The sequence below is a fragment of the Trachypithecus francoisi genome, unplaced genomic scaffold (assembly GCF_009764315.1).
Source record: "Trachypithecus francoisi isolate TF-2019V2 unplaced genomic scaffold, Tfra_2.0 Lachesis_group13, whole genome shotgun sequence".
Classification (NCBI taxonomy): domain Eukaryota; kingdom Metazoa; phylum Chordata; class Mammalia; order Primates; family Cercopithecidae; genus Trachypithecus; species Trachypithecus francoisi.
Genome location: NW_022681458.1, coordinates 130,836,454 through 130,852,956, shown reverse-complemented (window position 1 = coordinate 130,852,956; position 16,503 = coordinate 130,836,454). Strand labels below are relative to the sequence as shown.

At 44.0% G+C, this 16,503-nt stretch overlaps 1 protein-coding gene across 3 annotated transcripts in view; it reads left to right on the top strand.

The window, feature by feature from the left end:
• Nucleotides 1–16,503, top strand: part of ARHGEF4 (Rho guanine nucleotide exchange factor 4) — a 210,183-nt gene that overhangs the window by 58,576 nt on the left and 135,104 nt on the right. The window lies entirely within an intron of this gene.

The following is a 16,503-nucleotide window of genomic DNA, read 5'->3' as shown; positions in this document are numbered from 1 at the left end:
CCACCGCGCCTGACTGGATTATGTTATTTAGTTGTTCTCTGTGTTTGCTAATAATCTGTCTAGTAGTCCTATCAATTGCTGATGGTCCCCAACTATAACTGTGGGTTTTTCTATTTCTTTTTTGAGCTCCATCCATTTTTGTTTTATGTAGTTTGAAACTCTTGTTTGGTGTATACATATTTTAAGATTGTTAGATCTTTCTGTTAGATTGATTCTTTTCTCATTAAATTTCATTGTTTGCCCCTGGTAATTTTGTTTGTTTGTTAGTTTGAAGGTCGCTTTGTCTTCCTGCCACTCCTGCTATTTAAAAAGAAATTAATGTTAGCGTGATATCTTTTTCCATCTCTTAACTTTTAACCTGTGTTAAAAATTTTAAGCTATGTTTGAAACGAGTTTTTGCTAGACAGCATAAAGTTAGATCATGTTTTTTTGATCCAGTATGCCAATCTATCTTTCAATGGTGTATTTAGAGATTACTTCCATTTAAAACTATTATTGATATGTTAGAACTTAAGCCTGCTACTTTATTTGTTTTCTGTTTGTCTCCTCTGTTTTGTTTTTTGTTCCTATGTTTCTCTTTTCTTGCCTTCCTGATAATTACTTGAAGGATTTAATTTTGTAGGATTTAATCTTACTTATCCTGTTTTTGAGTATATATGTTTATGTAGTTTTCTTAGTGGTTGTTTTGGGTATTACAATGTATACATGTGACTAATAACCACCCCCTGACATAGACATTTTATTGCTTCTACTGAAGCATTGAAGCCTTATTCTATTAGCTCCCTTTATCATCCTTTTTTTTTTTCTTTCTTTTTTTTTGAGATGGAGTCTCGCTCTGTCACCCAGGCTGGAGCGCAATGGCAAGGTCTCAGTTCACTGCAACCTCTGCCTCCCGGGTTCAGGCGATTCTGCTGCCTTAGCCTTGCAAGTAGCTGAGACTACAGGTGTGTGCCACCGCACCTGGCTAATTTTGGTATTTTTCGTAGAAAATATTTCACTATGTTGGCCAGGCTAGTCTTGAGCTCCTGACCTCATGATCCACCCGCCTCTGCCTCCCAAAGTGCTGGGATTACAGGCGTGAAGCAACACGCCCAGCCTCATCCTCTTTTAAAATATAATTGTTTCCAGTGTTCCCTCTGTGTAGACTGAGAACTGGCACAAACCATGTTATAATTTTTGCTTCAACCATCAACTATGCTTTAAGAAACTCACCAAGACAGGACAGTGTGTTATACTCATTTCTTTTTTTGCCTGTTCTATGTTCTTTCCTTTCTGAAGTTCCAGGTCTTCTCCCATAATTCCTTTCTTCCTGTTGGAGAGTTGCATTGGCCACTCTTTGAGAGTAGGTCTTCTCACCACAAATTCCTTTAGTTTTCCTTCATCTGAAATAATGTTGATTTCCCTTTCATCACTGATGATTCGTTTCACTGTATATTGAATTCAAAACTGAATGTTCTTTTTACAGCACTTGAAAAATGTACCACTTTCTTCTGACCTTTGTGGTTTCAGATGAGAAAAGCTGTCATTTGAATGGCTGGTCCTCAGTAGATAATGCCTTCTCTCTGGTTGCTTTTAAGATTTTTTTTCTGGTCGGACGTGGTGGCTCACCCCTGTAATCCCAGCAGTTTGGGAGGCCGAGGAGAGTGGATCATGAGGTCAGGAGTTCAAGACCAGCCTGGCCAAGATGATGAAACCCCATCTCTACTAAAAGTACAAAAATTAGCCGGGTTATCTCAACTACTTGGGGAGGCTGAGACAGGAGAATCACTTGAACTCCAGGGGGGCGGAGGTTGCAGTGAGCCAATTTCACACCACTCCAGCCTGGGCAGCAAAAGTGACACTCTGTCTTAAAAAAAAAAAAGAGGCCGGGCGCGGTGGCTCAAGCCTGTAATCCCAGCACTTTGGGAGGCCGAGACGGGCGGATCACGAGGTCAGGAGATCGAGACCATCCTGGCGAACACTGTGAAACCCCGTCTCTACTAAAAAATACAAAAAAAAACTAGCCGGGCGAGGTGGCGGGCGTCTGTAGTCCCAGCTACTCGGGAGGCTGAGGCAGGAGAATGGCGTGAACCCGGGAGGCGGAGCTTGCAGTGAGCTGAGATCCGGCCACTGCACTCCAGCCCCGGCGACAGAGCAAGACTCCGTCTCAAAAAAAAAAAAAAAAAAGAATTAAAAAAATATATATTTTTCTTTGATTTTAATTTTCAGAAACTTAATTATGATGTATTTTGGCAAGAATTTCTTTGGGTTTATCTTATTTAGAGTTCATTCAGCTTTTTGAATCTATGGTCTATGTCCTTTTCTAGATTTTGGGAGAATTCAGCCACTGTTTGTTGAGTACCTGTTTCAGTCCTTCCCCCTTTCTCCTCCGTTTTAAATGTCCCTGAGGCTGTGATCATTTTTTTTTTGGTCTGTTTTCTCTCTGGTATTCAGAAATCATTGGCTTGTCCTTAAGGTTACTGATTGTGTCTTCTGTGCCCTCCATTCTGCTGTCAAATCCATTCATTCAGTTTTGTTTCCATCATCATGCTTTTCAATTCTATGATTTCTGTTTGCTTCTTTTTTATAATGTCTTTTTTGAAGCTTTGTATTTTTTCATTTGTTTCAAGGATATTGATAATTACTTATTGAAGCGGTTTTCTGGTGGCTGCTTCAAAATCTTTGTCAGGTTGTTCTGTCTGGTTCTTCTCAGTGTTGGGATCAATGGATTATTTTCTCTCATTCAGGTTGTGATTTTGATGATTCTGGGTGTGACGAGTGATTTTTAGTCATAGTGTAGACATTCTGGATCTTATGTTAAAAGACTCTTGACCCTATTTAGATCTTATATTATAGCAAGCATTTACCCTATTTAGATTTAGCATGTAGCTCTAGTCTATTTTGATGGCTACAATTCCAGTGACAGTTTAGTTTTCTGAGCATTTGCAATGCTATCCTGGTAGGCTTCTTTCTTCTGCTTGGGCCTTCTTTTGATCTCTGTTGGTGATGTCAGCAGGGAATCCTGACCCACAGGATAGAGAGCACTTTCCCTGGCCTGTTCTCCAACTACCCAGTGCTGGTGGGCTTCCCACTCTATATGTCTCTGCCACTGCCACTCTTGATCTCTTGACCTCGTGATCCACCTGCCTTGGCCTCCCAAAGTGCTGGGATTACAGGCATGAGCCACCACACCCGGCTGACTTTTTTTTTAAGATCTAAGCTATACATGTACAGATGGGTTACATGTTGCATGATGCAGAGGTTTGGGTTTCTACTGATTCTGTTGCCCAAGTAGCGAACATGGTACCCAATAGGTAGTTTTCAACCCTTGCTCCCCCCCAAATGTTTATTATTCTCATGATTGTGCCTGTGTGTACCTAATGTTTAGCTCCCACTTATAAGTGAGAACATGAAATATTCAGTTTTCTGTTTCTGCATTAATTCACTTAGGATCATGGCATCTAGCTCCATCCATGTACTGCAAAAGATTTGATTTTGTTCTTTTTTATGGCTGCATAGTTCTCTGTGGCGTTTATGTACCACATTTTCCTTATCCAGTCCACCACTGGTGGGCACCTAGGTTGATTCCATGTCTTTGCTATTGTGAATAGCACTACATAGAAGTGCAGGTGTCTTTTTGATATAATAATTTATTTTCCGGCCGGGCGCGGTGGCTCAAGCCTGTAATCCCAGCACTTTGGGAGGCCGAGACGGGCGGATCACGAGGTCAGGAGATCGAGACCATCCTGGCTAACACAGTGAAACCCCGTCTCTACTAAAAATACAAAAACTAGCCGGGCGAGGTGGCGGGCGCCTGTAGTCCCAGCTACTCGGGAGGCTGAGGCAGGAGAATGGAGAATGGCGTAAACCCGGGAGGCGGAGCTTGCAGTGAGCTGAGATCCGGCCACTGCACTCCAGTCCGGGCGACAGAGCGAGACTCCGCCTCAAAAAAAAAAAAAAAAAAAAATTTATTTTCCTTTGGGTAAATAACCTGCAGTGAGATACCTGGGTCAAATGGTGGGTCTGTTTTTAGTTGTTTGAGAAATCACCAAACCACTCTGCACAGGGGCTGAACTCATTTGCATCCCCACCACAGTGTGTAAGAGCTCCATTTTCTCCACGGCCCCACCAGCAAGTGTTATTCCTGGCTGCTTTAGGAACAGCTGTCCTGACTGGTGCATCTCTCTGCTGTCTTGGTGTTGGCCTCTGTTGATTGCCTTCTGTCATCCAAATAGAGATTTTTCTGCTTCTTGACATGAGGAGTAGTTTTCTATTTATTCTGCACAGTGTGGGTGTTATATTATGGGGCTCGGGACCTTATTTAAGTATTGAGACTTAGTGGGCCTCTTCTGACCCTGCTCTGGGGGAAGGGGAGCACCGCCTCATTACTGCCAGGTGGGGCTAGAAGTGCAGGTTCCCCACTGATGAAATAGAAGTTGTCACTTGAAGAGGAAAAAGGACTCCATCCATTTGATATGACAGTGAGGAATACTGACAATCAGGATCCAAACATTGAGGTTCTTCTGTACATCAGAACTTGCACCTAAACTTTGTAGGGACTACAAAGAAGTGATTGCCATGGCCCCTTCTGGAACTGGTGGTTTGTTGGAATTCCTGACAGAATGACTTGCAATTTATATATATATAAAAGGAAGCCCAACTTTTTTCCAAATATTTTTAAATTGTGAAGATAATTTAACTGCTTTATGTGGCAATTAGAGGAGAGGAACAATTTTGACTATAACAAAAACACTGGCCAGGCATGATGGCTCATGCCTGTAATCCCAGCACTTTGCGGGGCCAAGGTGGGTGGATCACTTGAGGCCGAGAATTTGAGACCAGCCTGGCCAACATGGCGAAACCCTGTCTCTACTAAAAATACAAACATTAGCCAGGTGTGGTGGCACTTGCCTGTAATTCCAGCTACTGGGGAGGCTGAGGCATGAGAATCGCTTGAACTTGAGAGGCAGAGGTTGCAGTGAGCTAAGATCATGCCACTGCACTCCAGCCTAAGCGACAGCGAGATTCTGTCTCAAACAAACAAAAAGTTTTATTTATTGTTTCTTTATTTCAATTTTTTTTTTTTTTTTTTTTGAGACGGATTCTCACTCTGTCGCCCAGGCTGGAGTGCAGTGGCCGGATCTCAGCTCACTACAAGCTCCACCTCCCGGTTCTATGCCATTCTCCTGCCTCAGCCTCCCGAGTAGCTGGGACTGCAGGCGCCCGCCACCTCACCCGGCTAGTTTTTTTTTTTTTTTTTTTTTGTATTTTTTAGTAGAGACGGGGTTTTACCATGTTAGCCAGGATGGTCTCGATCTCCTGACCTCATGATCCACCCATCTCGGCCTCCCAAAGTGCTGGGATTACAGGCTTGAGCCACCGCGCCCGGCCTATTTCAATGTTTTTTAATATTGCTGTAAATGCTCTTTAATTATAGAATACACAAAATTATCTATTGCACATTTTGTATTTTCTTTTCTAAGTAGCCCTTATAAATTAAGATTTTAATGGCTGTTTAATTTTCCATTTAGTGTATATAGTTTAATTTGCTGAATCATTTTCCTAGTGTTGAGCAAAAGTCATTTATCCTTTTTTTTTTTTCTTGCAAAGAACACTTCAATGAACATGTCACATTGCTGAATCTTTGCTTAAGTTAGGATCTCCCAAGTGAGATTACCTGGTCAGTGTATGACCTTTTAATGACTATCATAATTTAGCATTCATTAGTACATCTTCCCTGCAGGAACTCTTACTGTGGATTTCTCATGGTGACTCTCTGTTTCCCTCAGTTTTTCAATATTTATTCATTGGAATTCTTCTGTAAGGAAGAGTTTTCTTTTCTCCCCCATTTTGCGTTTAGAGCAGCACCCTCTTTTCCACTCTTTTATTTTCTGCAGTTTCAGTCACCCAAGGTCAACCCTGGTCCTAAAACAGATGAGGATAATACAGTAAGATATTTTGAGAGGGATAGAAAGAGACCACAGTCACATAATTGTTATTACAGGATATTATAATTACTCTTTATCACTATTTTATTCATGTCTTACTGTACCTAATCTATAAATTAAACTTTATCATAGGTATATATGTATGTACAGGAAATATAGTGTATATAGGATTCAATATTATCTGCAGTTTCAGGCACTCACTGGGGGTCTTGGAACACATCCCCCACAGATAAGGGGGGACTACTGTATTCAGTCACTTACTTGTATCAGTATGGGTTTATAGACAATTACTTTCTTCTTTGGATTATAATCCAATCCTATGGTTATTTATGCTGTTACCCAGACTGTTCGCTTACTAGCTGTCAAGAGCTCTTTTCAGTCGGCTTCTGTGCCCTTCAGGAGCTCCCGTCCTTATTTTTAATTCTTGAACACTTCTGTATTTTTTGGCACCACAGTGTGCTCCAGGCTCACCTTCTGCTTGCCCTTGCCCAGTCCTGGCATCAGCCACTTCTTCCAGGAGAACCTGGGTTCTTTTATAGAATGGTATTTAGAAACCAAGATTTGGGTTTGAAGTGTGTTCATAGCCACTGTGGTGACACTGATTTTAGCTCTCCCTGCAGACAGGGCAGATAAACATATGTTGCATATATTAATCCATATATATACACATATTTATGTTGTTTCATTATCTACCTATTGGTCTGTGTGTGTGAAAGCATTTGTGCATGGATTCATATACAAATATAAAAATGTATGTACTTTTAAGTGTGAGTTACCTGATATCTGTTATCTCCAACTCCAACCCAGCACCACAGGATTCATTCTAGCCTTAAGCCTTTATTTGTAACTTCTTTTTCTGATGGCAAGAAACCTGGTTCTCATGATCCACAAGGTATTTAGAGACCAGACTGGCCAACATGGCAAAATAGCCCTGGTAAACATGTAAAATCGTTTCAGATTGCTAACGTAGAACTCTGTGAGAAATGTAGCAACTCAAGTGCTGTGTGTGTATAAAGTCCTTTTTGTCTTTAGCCTCTCAGTATTCGGTCAACACATCATTCTCTGAAGTCACTTAGGTCAGCTCCTTTATTTCCTACCCCTCTCAGCATGGCTACATCATTAATTTGGAGTGCAACTGGAGTCATCTGTCACAGTCTATAGTCCATCTTGGGTTCCCCTAATGTTCTGGTGTGGGTGTGGGTATGGGTGGGTTTAATTTGTATTCCGTAAAATGTACTCCTGGTGGTATGTAGTTCAGTAGATTTTGGTAAGTTTATACCACAGAGCAGTTTGATCACTTAAAAATTTCCCTCATGTTGCCCTTTAGTAGTCAAATCATTCTCCAGTCCCCAGTCCCCAGCCCTTGGAAACCCTTGATCTGTTTACCATCCCTGTAGCTTTGCCTTTTCCAAAATGCCATATAAATGGATCATATGATATGCAGCCTTTTGAGTTTGGCTTCTTTCACTTAGCAAAATGCACTTGTGGTCCTTCCAAGTTACTTTGTCCCTTCTTTATTTATTTTTATTTATTTATTTGAGACGGTCTCACTCTGTCGCCCAGGCTGGAGTGCAGAGGCGTGATCTCGGCTCACTGCAAGCTCTGCCTCCCGGGTTCACGCCATTCTCCTGCCTCAGCCTCCCCAGTAGCTGGGACTATAGGCACCCACCACCATGCCCGGCTAATTGTTTTTGTAGTTTTAGTAGAGACGGGGTTTCACCGTGTTGGCCAGGATGGTCTTGATCTCCTGACCTCGTGATCCACCCGCCTCGGCCTCCCAAAGTGCTGGGGTTACAGGCGGGAGTCACCGCACCTGGTTTGTCCCTTTTTGTTGCTGAGTTGTATTATTGCATGGACACATGGTTAATTTGTTTCTCCATTCAACTATTGAAGGATATCTGGGTTGTTTTCTGTTTGTGGAGATTATGACAGTGTTCTAGCTATAAAAATGTATATATTGAGGCCAGGCGCGGTGGCCCATGCCTGTAATCCCAGCACTTTGGGAAGCCACGGTGGGCAGATCACGAGGTCAGGAGATCGAGACCATCTTGGCTAACATGGCGAAACCCTGTCTCTACTAAAAGTACAAAAAATTAGCCAGGCGTGATGGCATGTGCCTATAGTCCCAGCTACTCGGGAGGCTGAGGCAGGAGAATTGCTTGAACCTGGGAGGGCGGAGGTTGCAGTGAGCCGAGAACGTACCACTGCACTCCAGCCTGGGAGACAGAGCAAGACTCTTGTCTCAAAAAAAAAAAAAAAAAAAAAAATTACATACTGGCTTTTGTGTGACTATAGTTTTTCAATTCACTTTGGTAAGTATCTAAAAGTGGGTTTGCTTGATCATATGTTTAGTTTTATGATAAACTTCCTATCCATGAGCATGGAATGTTTTTCCATTTGTTTGTGTCATCTCTGATTTTTTTCAGCAGTATTTTGTAATTCTCATTGTATAGATCTTTTGTCTCCCAGGTTAGCTGTATTCCTAGGTATTGTATTCTTTTTGTGGTGTTTTGAATGTGACCACATTCTTTGATCCCATTTGATTTGACTCTCAGTTTAGACATTGTCAGTTTATAGAAATGCTACTGGTTTTTCTGCATTGATTTTGCATCCTGAAACTTTGCTGAAGTTGTTTATCAGTTCTAAGAGCCTTTGGGGAGAGACTGTGGGATTTTCTAGGCATAAGAATCACGTCATCTGGCTGGGTGCAGTGGCTCACGCCTGTAATCCCAGCACTTTGGGAGGCCAAGGTGGGTGGATCACGAGGTCAGGAGATTGAGACCTCCTGGCTAACACGGTAAAACCCCATCTCTACTAAAAATACAAAAAAATTAGCCAGGTGTGGTGGCGGGCGCCTGTAGTCCCAGCTACTCGGGAGGCTAAGACAGGAGAATGGCGTGAACCCAGGAGGCGGAGCTTGCTGTGAGCTGAGATCACCGCACTGCACTCCAGCCTGGGCAAAAGAGCCAGACTCCCATCTCAAAAAAAATAAAAATAAAAACGAATCACATCATCTATGAAGAGAGAAAGTTTACCTTCCTATTTGGATCCCATTTATTTCTTTCTCTTGCCTGACAGCTCTGGCCAGGACTTCCAGCACCACGGGTCTATGTTACATGATCCTCACCCTTCATGCTAGTATTGCTATCAATTACCACTGTTAGACGAAAATGGAAAACAGCAAGTTAGTCCCTGCAGATGAAATAATTTAACATAGCGCCATAGCCTGGACTGCTCTTGTCCTAAAAGGAACATAGGAAGAAAAATCCTTATTTGGAGAAAGTGCAGTTGACCCTTTCAGAACGTGAGAAATCGTTCTGAGGAGCCGTCCAGTTGTATAACTGGCTGTTTAGTTCCAGAAGTTCAGCACACTTATCCAGCATTCGGAATGAGTTCCTAAAGGAAGCTTTTAAAATGCTTTACAGTTTAAATATTTCATTCAGCTGTATGTTCTACAACAATTTTATGAGAACTTACCCTGGACTCTCAGCTGGCAACGTAGAGATGTTTCAGACCAATCTCTCCATCTGCAAGACTCTGAGCTCATTCTGATAGAGATGATGAGTGCATCAATGGACTCTCACCATAAAACCTTTTAGGCACTGTGAAGGATACCTATGTAGGGTACAGTGAGACCTGGAAGGAGCGAGTACGCAATTTTACAGCTAGGGGTAGGTTTGGAATAGGCATGTGAAGCCTCAGGGTGACCCAAGTCTACCCAGATGCATAGGCATTCATCAGCTGGAGGGGTCACCTGAGCAGAGGTACACAAGCCTGTGCAGGTGTGGCTGCCAGGGGCGGGAAGGGCTCAGTGCTGGAGCTGGGGCAGGAGAGGTGAGCTTGGAGCGTAAGACCCAGACCAGAGCAGGGCTTCATGAAGTCTGGACGTGACCCTGAGGTCGGAGGGCAATAAGCAAGTCAACAGTCAGCAGAGGGATGTGCTCAGTTTCAGGTTTTGTTTTAGAAACTCACAGTCCCCAGTGTGAGCAGGGCTTAGAGGAGACAAAGGTCAGGACGCTGGGGCTCTCTGCTGCATCCAGACAGAGCCGGGGGACTTCAGCAAAGGCAGGGAGGTAAGAATGGGGGTTGGTGGAGATAAAAACGATGCTACACAGTTAGGATCATTTAATGAATAGTCAACACATTTGTAGTGAATGTTTACTATGTGTCGGATCATATCAGGGACTGGGGAAACTGGTGAGCAGAAACATCCAAAATCCCTGCTCTCGCGTAGCTTCTGTTTTAGTAGAATCAATAGATACAAATTAGAAGTGGGAAAAGATGGAAAAGGAGGGATAGGAGATGACTTCCCATGTTTCTAGTCACTATAGTAGCACTCCTCAGAATTCACGCCAGCAGAGGAGTGGGTTTGTGAGGGGGAAAGATCTTGACATCCTTCTTGTGCGTATCTGTGCTACACGTGGTCTGGCCCAGGAGGGGGACAACACTGGAGACAAAGGCTCGGGAGTCATCTTCATGTCGCGCAGTTCAGACTGTGAGGGTGGGGGAGTTGATCAGGGAAGGGCAAGTGAGTTGGGAAGGAAAGGAGAACGTTGACACGTTCTCCTTCAGGGGAGACCAAGAAATGGAGACAGAGAAGCCACCATCCAGGAAATAAAACCAGGAGTAAGAGGTCTGCTGAAACCCTAAGAGGAGAGTTTCGGGAAGGAGATAAACTGGAGTCAAGAAGAATGTTGGTCTGTATGTTCCCTGTGGCTGCCATAACAAATTTCCATAAACTCTGACTCCAAACAACACACGTTTATCATCTTACAGTTCTGGGGGTCAGGAAGTTGGGCTGAAATCCAGGCATCGTGGGGCTGGTTCCTTCTGGAGGCTCTAGGGAGGATGGATGGGTGCCTTTCCAGCCCCTGGGCATGTTCCTGCCCACATTCCTTGGCTTTCATCCCTTCCTGGAATCTCTCCAGCTTCTGCTCCCATCATCACATCTTCTACGCTGACTCTCTGGCCTCGGTTTTCCTTTGTAAGGAGCCATCCAGACAATCCAGGATAATTTCATCCTCAAGATCCTTTGCATAATCACATGTGCAAAATCCTTTTTGCCATAAAAGGTAACATTCACAGGTTCTAGGGATTAGGGCATGAATATGTTTGTCGGAGTTGGGCGGGGAGGGGGGCATTATTCTTCCTACTGTAGTCTGGGAGAAACAATAGGAAAAATCTTAGTGACCTTAGGTTGGGAAAAGTTTAATTCAACACACAAAATTGGCCTACAAAAACCAATGAACTGGACATCATCAAAATAAAAACGTTTTTGGCCGGGCACGGTGGCTCATGCCTGTAATCCCAGCACTTTGGGAGGCTGAGGCGGGTGGATCACGAAGTCAGGAATTTGAGACCAGCCTGGCCAACAGAGTGAAACCTTGTCTCTACTAAAAATATAAAAAATTAGCCAGGCATGGTGGCGGGCGCCTGTCATCCCAGCTACTTGGGAGGCTGAGGCAGGAGAATCACTTGAACCTGGGAGGCGGAGTTTGCAGTGAGCTGAGATTGTGCCACTGCACTCCAGCCTGGACGACAGCGTGAGACTCCATCTAAAAAAATAATAATAATAAAATAAAATAAAAATGTTTTGCTTTTTAAAAGACCTTGGTAATAAAATGAAAAGGCAAGCCATAGACTGGAGGAAACTATTTGGAAAACATATATCTGACAAAAGACTTATATAAGATATACAAAGAAGCCTTAAAACTCAATAGTAAGAACACAACCCAGTTTTTAAAAATAGGCAAAAGACATGAAGATACATCACCAAAGAAGATGTATAGATGGAAAAAACATGTGAAAAGATGCTCATCATATGCCCTGAGGGAAGTGCACATCCAGATCGCAAGGAGATACTGCTTCACAGTCACTGGGAGGGGTAACAGGAACAAGGCTGGTGGTACCAGGTGCTGGGGAGGCTGTGGAGCAGCGGGACCTCAGACATTGTGGGGAGTGAGGAAGGGAATGGAGAGCAGGTTCTTGAGCAGTTGAACGCATGCCCCTACCCTGTGTATCTGGTACAGCATCATCCCACTCCTCGGTATGTATCCAGGAGAAATGAAAGCTCATGTCCGTATAAAGACCTGTACATGGATGTTCACTGCAGCTTTCTGTGAGAAGCCGGAAATTGGGAACAACCCAAATGTCCATCCGCGAGTGAAGAGAGAACAAATTGCCTTATAGCCGTACTGTGGAACATGGGTCAGCAATAGAAGGAATGGATTCCTGACACACGCAACAACACGGGCGCATTTCAGAATAATCATGCCAAGTGGGAAAGGCCAGATGCAAAGAATACATACAGCATGGGTCCATTTATATGAAATTCTAGAAAAGGCGAAAAGCAGATAAAGGTTGCCTGGGGAAGGAGAGGGTGTTGAGGGAGGAGTGAGGAGAGGCAGAAGGGAGAGAGATCAATGGTCGTCATATTGATGGTGGTCATGGTTTCACAGATGTGTGTCAAAACTTTACTTGTACACTTGAAATATATGTGGCTTTTTTATGACAATTATACATCAGTAAAGTTGTAAAAAAGTAAATAGTAATACAAACAAAAGAAAACAAAGAACCTTGAATTTGGCAGTGTCACGGGCTCCTCTGCTGGCTGATTTGGGGCTCGGCGGGGTGGCGGCCAGACTGTGGGAGCAGTGTCCAGAACTTCTGATTCCAGAATCATGGCCCACTACACATTTCCCAAAAAGCTCCTCACAACAAAAGCTAAACCTAGAAGTAAAACATGTCATTCTAAACAATCTTTAGTTGAGTTCACACATACACAAGAAATTCCCAGGACGAGAAAAGAAGGGAGAGTTCAAAAAGTATGGAATTCAGTGGGAGGTAGAACCCCAGAGAGAGCGGCAATCACAGAAACGCTCATGAGCCACACGCTGGTTAAAAGTGACTGAGGCCGGGCGTGGTGGCTCACACCTGTAATCCCAGCACTTTGGGAGGCTGAGGCAGGCGGACCACGAGGTCAGGAGATTGACACCATCCTGTCTAACACGGTGAAACCCCATCTCTACTAAAAATACAAAAAATTAGCCAGGCGTGATGGTGGGTGCCTATAGTCCCAGCTTCTTGGGAGGCTGAGGCGGGAGAACGGTGTAAGTAAACATGGGAGGCGGAGCTTGCAGTGAGCCTAGATCATGCCACTGCACTCCAGCCTGGGTAACAAAGAGAGACTCTGTCTCAAAAAAAAAAAAAAAAGTGACTGAAAGCAGGGCCTTTGAGGGGGTGGGCGGGGGACTACAGGAGGGACAGCATTAGGAGAAATACCTAACATAGATGACGGGTTGATGGGTGCAGCAAACTACCATGGCATGTGTATACCTATGGAACAAAACTGCACATTCTGCACATGTATCCTCAGAACTTAAGGTGTAATAATAAAAAAAGGTATAATAATAAGAAAGATTGAATTTGGAAAGTCCAGCTATATGTTAGTTATGAAAAGCACACCTAAGGAACATTGAGAGATTGAAAATAAAAGAATGGAAAAAATACATGTTTGGCAAAGACTAACCAAAAGAATGTCAGTGTGAGTGTATTAATATCAGAGGATGGCCTTTAAAGGAAAAGTCTTTCTTAGGGATAAGAAAGTAAAAGCCTTTATTACCATTGGTAATAAAGAAGTGACTCACAGGAACGATTCTGAACTTGTTTATGCACCTGCTCACATAAGGCTGAACTGTAACAGAATTAAAAGAGGAACTTGACAAATCCACTAGGATAGTGGGAGGTTTCCACACACTTCTCCTAATCACAGAGGAAAAACTAGTAAGACTACTGAGGATTTAAACAGTCAACAAGGCTAATCTAATGATCCCTTAACACTGCACCGACCCATTAGAGAATTCACCATCCTTTCCAACAGCCATGGCTCATCTCCAACATAGGACCGTGTACTACGTCATAAAGCCAGTCTCAACTAACTTCAAAAAATCAGTATCACACAGACGACTGTTCGATGACAGTGTCATTACATAGAAATCAGAAACAAAAAGATAACTAACATACTTCTAAGCCACAGGTCAAAGAGGAAATTATAATGAGGTTATTTAAAAAATTAGAATTGTCAAGATAATGGACATACCACCGATTAAACCTAGTGGTTTTTAGAAGGGACACTGTGTCCTCACATACTAATATTCTCTAAAAAGTGAATGAGCCATAAGGAAGTGTGCAGATTAAATGTAAGCCATGTTACTGAGGAGTTTGCAGAGGGCAGAGGAGAGCCCAGGAGAGGCTAGCTCCACTGGAGGTTTCGGCCAATGTCGGGAAGCAGGCAGGGAAGCGGTGAGGTCAGGAGGAGGAGGAGGTGGGATGTGGGGCCTGCCCGTCAACACCATCCTCCCCTCCTGATGGGCTGGTAGTCAGCAGTTCACCCCGCCGTGGAACACTCACTGCAGCTGTTTCTTACAGGAGACAGGCTCAACATCTTGCCCTAAAGCCTCATCTAGTTATAGAATAAGACAGGAGGTGCCAGGCCTGTGGCCAAATGGAGCCTGCCTGCTTCAGACTTTCAAATTTAACCCACTCCCACCCCTGTAAAAATCCTGAGCCTCCGCAGAAAGAATACTTGTTTGCTCCAGATTCCAGCCCCAGGCTGTTCCCAGGACATAACCCTGGACTTACATCACTTTATGCTGAGAAATTATGTGGGGATCACTCCTGAATCAACTCAGGAAGAAAGTCTTTATAAGATTAGAATGTAATATTCAGTCAAATCAAATGTGGTTTTTAATGTACTCGTTGAATTTCAGTATCTGTACACTTCAATCAATCAAACCTGCTCTTCCAATGCAGCTGCACAGACCGCACCAGCTCTGTTACCTGGAAGAGTTATCTTAGATTATTTTCCCCCAAAGATTTTTGTTTTCATTGAGACTGAAGGAGGCCTCTTGCCAAAATACCTGGAACTCGAAGGCTGGACCCTCCCCCTAGCGCAAGACGCCAGGCCCTGCCTCACAGGTAGTGTCCCGGGCAGTGATGCTGGGCAGGGAGGGCAGAAGCCAGCCGACTGGCATTCTCATCACCAGGGTCCTGATCGTTAGTCATTTGGAACTAGGGACTTGGGATTCTCTGTGTCTGCATATGCAAGCAGTGATGCTTGTGTGAGTCTGGAAGGTGACACCAAGCTATGTCAATGCTGAGGATGGCTCCAGTGTCCCTCCGATGAGTTCTTCGTGTCTTAGCCAGTTTGGTGAGATGAGGGGCCGCAGGTGCCCTGCAGGCCAGGCGTCACTGAGCTGAGCACCCTGCCCAGCCTCAGCAACCTTCTCAGTTCAATGGTTAATGACAGCACCCACTTGCAGTTGCACAGTTCTCTGTGCTTGTCCGGGCGTGCTCTGGTCCTCTCCTTGCCGTGGGAGGTAGGCATGCTGAAAGCGTCTGGCCCTGCCATACAGTTGGGGCGCCTGGCCCCACGGAGGCAGCGGCCGGAGACAGTTCCTGCAACACACCCCTGGTTCCTTCACTTCTCTCCTCTTGGACGTCCTGTAACAACCACACAGCCCTCCTTCCCAAATGGTTTGATTTTTAATGTTTCCTTTTCCTTTTCTATTCCGAACGCCTTCTGCTTTGCAACTTAATTGAAACTGCAGGATCATGTTATTCCTCATGTCCTACCCTGCCCCTTAAGAGCCTCACACAGCACTGGCTTTGGGTGTTTGTTTGTTTTCCTTCTCTCAGTTAAGAATTAAAAGCAATTTTACTTTGAGAACGCTCTTATGACAAGTCCTGGGAAACCATGCCTGGGAGGGGCCGGTGGGGCGAATGGCTTCTGTACAAAGCTTGTGTCAAGGAGCCTTCGTAAGAAATGGGGCTGAGTGCTTGGCCAGCTCTGGGCCTGGGGGAACTTTGGGGAGTTTGTGCATCGTCTGGTGTGCACAGCAGTTGGTCAGAGTTCAAGTCATTGTATGCACTGAGACATGCTACAGCCATGATGCCTAAGGGAAGGAAGCCACACCCAAAAGAACATGCAGTAGTCCCCCCTCATCCAAGGTTTCAGTTACCTGAGGTCAACTGTAGTCTGAAAATAGGTGAGTACAGTGCAATAAGATATTTTGAGAGAGAGAGACCACTTCACATAACTTTTGTTACAGTCTATTGTTAGAATTGCTCTATTTTGTTAATTTTTTTACTGTGCCTAATTTGTAGCTTATACTTTGTCATAGGTATGCATGTAGAGGAAGAAACAATACAGATAGGTTTTGGTACTCGGGGGGAGTGGTTCAGGCATCCGCTGGGGGTCTTGGGACATATCCCCTGTGGATAACGGTGGCTACTGTATAATTTGTTTATCTGAAACTCCAGAAAAGACAAAGCAAGACTGTGTGGCAGAAAGCAGATCATTGTGAGGAGTTGGAGGGAAGCAGGGATTGACTGTGGAGGGCAGGGCCTTTTTGGGGAAATGGCAACAGTCTAGATTTTTATCACCATGGTAGTTCCAGGAATGTACACAGTTTTCAAATCTCATAGATCTGTGCGTTTTAAATGGATGCTTGAAAATGTGTATCTCAATAAGTAGTTTAAGAAATGTGTAACGAGAGAAGGAAATACTTGCAGTTCT